The following is a 6,288-nucleotide window of genomic DNA, read 5'->3' on the forward strand; positions in this document are numbered from 1 at the left end:
ACCTTGATAAAATAATTTGAGTTTGAGTCTAGTTGAACTTTATAATTTGAATAACTAGAATAATTCAAATAACAGGTTGGTGTAAATAATTTTTGATTTTTGTCAATTTTGAAAATGAGTAAATTGATTTATCTGTTAACAAAATTACAAAAAAATTTAAAATAATTTGAAAAATTTAAAATAATTTTAAAATTTAAAATATTTATAAAATAAAATTTTATATTTTTAAAAAATTATAAAATTTTCAAAACATTCTAAAGAATATATAAAGAAAGTTAAAAATTTTAAAATTTTCTAAAATAATAATTTGGAGATCTAAATAAATAAATAAATTATTCAAGTTTATCATAGTAAAGTATCTTTTTTTTTTTTTATTTTAAAAATGTTTTCAAATATATATGGTTTCAAATTTATGTGCTTTAACATTGAAATAGTTATATCGTAACAATATTTTAGTTTGACATGTTTATTTTATTTTTTAATTTAACTTGAACAATTTCACTTAATTCAACTTGATTCGAATTTCATTTCACTCGACTCAATTAGAATAAAAAATTTAAATCGAGTTAAGATGATAAAATAGGACTCGTCAACTCGATTAACGCAAAATTTTTTCACTCGATTCGGTCGACCGTTCACTTCTAGTTTAAAAATTAGGGAAGGATTTTGGGTAATATTATAATTTTGTATTTAATTTGTAATTTTATTATTTGTTATTAATGATTTTGATACCAGAATGAATCAAAGATTTTACGTAATTTTCAAACGACATTATTTTTAAAAAAAAATACCATGGAATAAAGGTTAATTTATATAAATATGTTGAAAAAATTCATTTGAGAAACTAGAATGAACTACTAGAAAATTACAGATTTACGTTGTTTTTTGAAAGAGAAAGGAAAACGCGCTCTGCAGGACACGTTTTTATTCTCTCCTGAAAACGTGTTTTACAGGGTGCACTTTCACTGATGTGACAGTGAAAACGTGCCTTGTAGGATGTGTTTTCACTCAGCTAAAAATTAATTTTTTTTCTTATGGTTGGAAATTAAAAGCTTGTAGATTATTTTTATCTGTGTTTGAGATTGACACGGTTATAATTTTAAGGAATGTTTGAATTTACAATGCTGCCATGGAGCTGAGTGACCTACAAATTTCATCCATCATGTAAGTATGGAGCCATCACTCAGGAAGTCAAATTGCATTGCAACTTAAGGTACAGATTGACAGTGATTATACAGTCTGGGGTTGAACTATAACTAGGGCTTCAAGCTTACAAATGTTATGTTGTTAAAGGATGGAGCATAAATGGGGCCCCAATTGGAAGTGGTTATCCGAGCACGACAATTAGTTTTTCTCATCAAAGAAGGATACTTTATAAAACCAAAACAGAAGTAAGAGGAAGAAAAATGCAATGGCATTACAGTATAACCAAGTAATGCATCTTATCCATCACCACCGAAGGTGGTGACCCCTTTATTATAATCTCTGACATAATTGGGGTGTAACATGTTTTACTAGCAGGGTCACTACCTTTGGTGGACATGGACAATATGAATTACTTGATTATACTGGAAGGCCTTCCGTTTTTCTTCTTCGCACTTCCATGTGGGTTTTATAAAGCATGTTCCTTTGACGAGGAGAAACTGGTTGTCGTGCCCGTATAACCACCATTAACTAGGGCTCTGGTTATGCTCCATCTTTTGACAGCATAACCTTTGTAACCTCGATGCTCTAGCTACACTTCAACTTGAAATAGTATAAATCTTGCCAACTTGGACTTGGAGTTGCAAAGTGATATCGATTTTTCGCGTGATGGCATCATACTCACATGGCAACTGTAATTTGTAGGTTATCAAGCTCCATCACATCATCGTGAACCCAAACACAACTTAAAATTATGGCTATGTCTCCCTTAAAGTGAGAGAGAAATAAATCTTTAAACCTGAAAATATCAACATGCAATAAAAAAGAAAAACCAATTTATGATACTAAATTAGGAAGACGGGAACATGCATTTATATAAGGGATGATGTGAGATAAAAAGGAATTTTTTTATCTTGGGAATCCTGAGTTGTTGGGGCTTAGAGGAAGAAGTAATCGAGTTGGTTGGGAGGCTGAAATGACCAGAGAGAAAACGCTCACTGTAGGAGGCGTTTCCATTTGACATGTCAAATGAAAATGCTTCTTGCAAGATGCGTTTTCCTACCAGATGTTAATGGGAAACACATTTTGTAGGAAGTGTTTTCACTCCATATCAACCTCCCGCCAACTCGGTTGCTTCTACCTTTGAGCTCTTGCAACCCAGGATTCCCAGGATAAAAAAATTCCCTTTTCCCGCTCCATACCTATGCGGGGGAGCGTTTTCTCCCCCCAGGCCGCAAAAGAGCTCTATAGAAAGAACTCAATACAAGCCTTTGATTTTACATATCGACCTTCGAAGCAGATTTTTGATTTGAAGGATACTTGGCACTAGGAGTAATCGACATTGTCATGAAAACTTGAATTTTGCTCTTACATTATTCTTGAAGCAAAAGTAATTCATTAATTTACGTTTAAGTTTAGGACTTAAGGTGATGATTACTATATTTTTACCATTTTCTAAGTTTTAAACATGTTGAATAGCTATGTAACACCCCTTACCTATACCCGAGACTGATACAAGGTACGAGGCATTACAGAACATAAACAAGGTATTTACGAAAAATACGGGTCATAAAATTTCATTCCAAATTAAAATCGACCAAAAAAAATCATTTTGTCCTTATCATGGACCTATGAGGTCCAAAATATACATTAGAAGTTACCTGGAACTAAACCGAGAACTTAAGGAAATTCTAAGAAAGTTTCTAGGTTTAAGCCTCACACGTCCGTGGAGGCAATGCACACGCCCGTGGAGGCAATGCACACGTCCGTGTGCTTTGGGACAAGCCCGTATCCTTTATCTGTGTGGAATTTTTAAAATTTATTTTTCATTTTGAACCTACAGGGGTTTTCACACAGCCGAGCACACACCCATGTCCTTGGCCTGTGTCCCTCACACGGCCTAGACATGCCCGTGGCATCGCCCGTGTCCAAAAACCAACACATTCTGTTTATGACATCATCATTCATTTAGGGGCACACGGCTAAGGCACACGCCCGTTTGCTAGGCCGTGTCCTCCACACGGCTGAGACACACGGCCATGTCTCTGTCCGTGTGTTTACTACGATACATACTAACTTAGAAATTTTCAGTGCAGGGGACACACGACCATTCAACACGCCCATGGGGCAGACCGTGTGTCATACACGGCCTAGACACATGCCCGTGTGTCTACCCGTGTGGACCTTTTTGGAGGCTATTTTCCAAGCCAGTGGTCACCCTCAATCACTTATACATTCAAACACACTTTATAACATGCAACATGACATATTTGTGTACTCAAACATTCCACACCATGGCACTCTCACATATTCATAATGTCATTTTATTGCACACTTATTTGCTACACCATTTAGAGGCATTCCACACCAATTTCATGCATTATTAAACTTGTTACCATAACTTCAATTTGTGTATTCATGCACATAGTCATTTTAAGATATTAGGTCATCCCTTATCTGTAGCACCCCAAACCCGGCCCAGAAGTTATGACCGGATCCTGCATGCCACATCAAAAACGTAAAAAAAAAATTTCCATTCTAAGTCCAGAAAATCGTACTTGATGTTCAAAAGATTAATTCATTAAAGGTTAAAGTGAATGGAAGTCATGCACCGGTAGGAAACCGAAAAGAGGTGGTGAGTCCATCGGATTGCTATACCAAGCTCCTTCGGATCCAATCCTAGACATGCATACCGCCATTGCTACACTTTAACGTCATGGATATTTCTAGGAAACCGATTTGATTAAGTCATTTTAGGAAAAGTGATTAATTTTGGAAAATACTTTCATTGCGGAAGCTTTGCTTGTTGTCGTGTTATTTTGAAATCAACTGTTGTTTTTGAAAACGCGCCCTAAAGTTATCCAATTTCAACAGTTAAAATAAGTATTACCTATCTTAGTAATACATATTAAAAACCATCAAAAATAAATAAGCGGCCTTATTACATTTAAAAGCCCAAAACTTCAAACGTAATTAAAAGGATGTCCAGTTCACCAGAAGAAAATCAAACTTTCAGAACGGGTGGCCACTCCGAATTCCCCCACAGCTCCAAGCCCACTATGGTTGGGGATTACCTGCGTGGATGAAAATAAAAGGGATGAGTTTGGGGAAACTCAGTGTGTAAAATAACCCAACCATAGTCTAAATCAGCTCAACCTACAGAAACAGAATAAGTTGGCCTTAGCCCAGAACAGAATTCAGAATAAAGCCCATAGGCCCATAATGAGCGAGCAGATATTACATGTTTATGCAGAAACCCAACCATATCCAACCGTATACACCCCCGTACCAACCTTACACCGTGTGGGGAGACAACTCGACCCACCCAACCGCTACACACCATAGAATTTGCAGCATGGCTGCGAGCGAATAATGTGTGAGTCACTAAATCTGAATAATCGTGGCGAGCCACCGAAACAGATATATATGGCAGAGCCACCAGATCAGATATTTGTGGCAGAGCCACCAGATCAGATATTTGTGGCATAGCCACCAGAACGCTTCCTCCATAATATAACCCATGTCCCCATGCAATAGATATATAATCATGTCATACATGATACAGAATCAGATCGTCATGCTTTTCAGTCAAAATTAACCCTAGGGGTATAACGATAATTTTACACCTAGGGGTATAATAGTAATTTAGCTACTTTTAGCGTTTTCATGCATATCCTAACTATTTACGTACTATTAGAACACTTACCGCGCATACTTATCGAATTGGGCCCGTTGGCCCATGAACCCGATCTTTGGCCCATTAAGCCCAAATTATCAAAATGTACTAAATCGCAGCGTCTGCGGTTTATTACTTTAGATTACCAAATATACAAACCCAACTATTTTACGAGCATTCGCACACTCGCAAATTCCCAAAATACTGACTTTTCGGCATTTCGGCTTTTCGGCTTTTGCCAATCTAGTCTATGAGAGGGTGTCAGTTACACATCTGTTTGCGACGATATGCTGACGAGATCCACACACGAACCGCCTACAATTGGGTTACTAACACGTTAATCTAACTATTCAAATACAAAATACGTATTAACCCCTTACAATATTCGGCCAACCACACCTACAGATCATAGTAAGCTTAGAAGAAATCAATAAGTAACTCATTGACAAATTTTTGTCAATGTTTACCACATAATCATAATTTCACTGCAAGCTGTCTTCCTAAGCAACAGTCACTAAATCATTTATAACTGGAGCTACGAAACTCCAAATAAAGTTCCGTTAATTTTCCTTGAAAATAGACTCATATATCTTCTATCCATAAAATTTTAAGAATTTTTGGTTTGGCCAATCAATACCAGATTTTTCTCAAAGTTTCGCATGTTTCACTATTTGACTAATCTGACCACTCTTCATTACGAATCAAATTTCTCATTGTACAGAATTCAAAATATGTTCTTGTTTATTTCATTAGAAACTAGACTCAATAAGCTTTAATTACATAATTTATTCAGCTTCTAATTCATCTCCCACAATTTATGGTGATTTTCCAAATTCACGTTACTGCTGCTGTCCCAAGCAGATTTATTACCAAATCACTCTTTCACACATACCTTGCATGCATGTTATTTAAACATGTATATCACCAATCAATCATCACATATCTTTGATTTTACTTAAGTATAATCTCCATTTCATCATTTTAAAGCACAACATGTTAGCTGATTTTTCCCTTTAACATCTAAGCCACATGCATGCTCATTTGTTTGGCTCAACTTCACCTATCTTCCATTTTTCATCAAAAGAACATGAAACAACAACCATTTCCTTCATTTTAATTCATAACTAAATGCTCACAACACAACTAAAAATCAAAATATACTTCAAGAGTTAAGGTAGAATCAAGAAGAACTCATGAACCTCAAAATAGAAGCAAGGTACCAAGAACTTACCTTCAATTTTCCTCCTCCTAATGACCAAATACTCAAGAGCTTTCTCCCCTTCTTTCTCTTCTCTAACTTTCAGCTATGATGAACAAAGATGAACAAAACTTTGTTCTTTTCACCCCTTTTTCTTTTAATAAAACTTCATATTTCATCCATTTAATTCTTTAATACAAAAGACATGAAATTCTTATCATGAAACATTTACCTAACCCATTATCATGAAACATTTACCTAACCCATTATC

The 6,288-nt window shown here is 35.5% G+C and overlaps 1 long non-coding RNA gene across 2 annotated transcripts; it reads right to left on the bottom strand.

Moving 5' to 3' along the window:
* Positions 1 to 4,000: 4,000 nt before the first annotated feature.
* On the bottom strand, positions 4,001 to 6,196 carry LOC128280906 (uncharacterized). Of its 2 annotated transcripts, none has more exons than XR_008271104.1 (2): positions 6,051 to 6,196; positions 4,001 to 4,217 (listed from the first exon to the last, which is right to left on the bottom strand). It is a non-coding gene; the product is annotated as an uncharacterized LOC128280906 (long non-coding RNA). The 2 variants fall into 2 exon arrangements; XR_008271105.1 differs by lacking the exon at positions 6,051 to 6,196 and adding an exon at positions 4,850 to 4,936.
* Positions 6,197 to 6,288: the final 92 nt, after the last annotated feature.

Source organism: Gossypium arboreum, chromosome 9, assembly GCF_025698485.1.
Source record: "Gossypium arboreum isolate Shixiya-1 chromosome 9, ASM2569848v2, whole genome shotgun sequence".
NCBI classification, from domain to species: Eukaryota; Viridiplantae; Streptophyta; class Magnoliopsida; order Malvales; family Malvaceae; genus Gossypium; species Gossypium arboreum.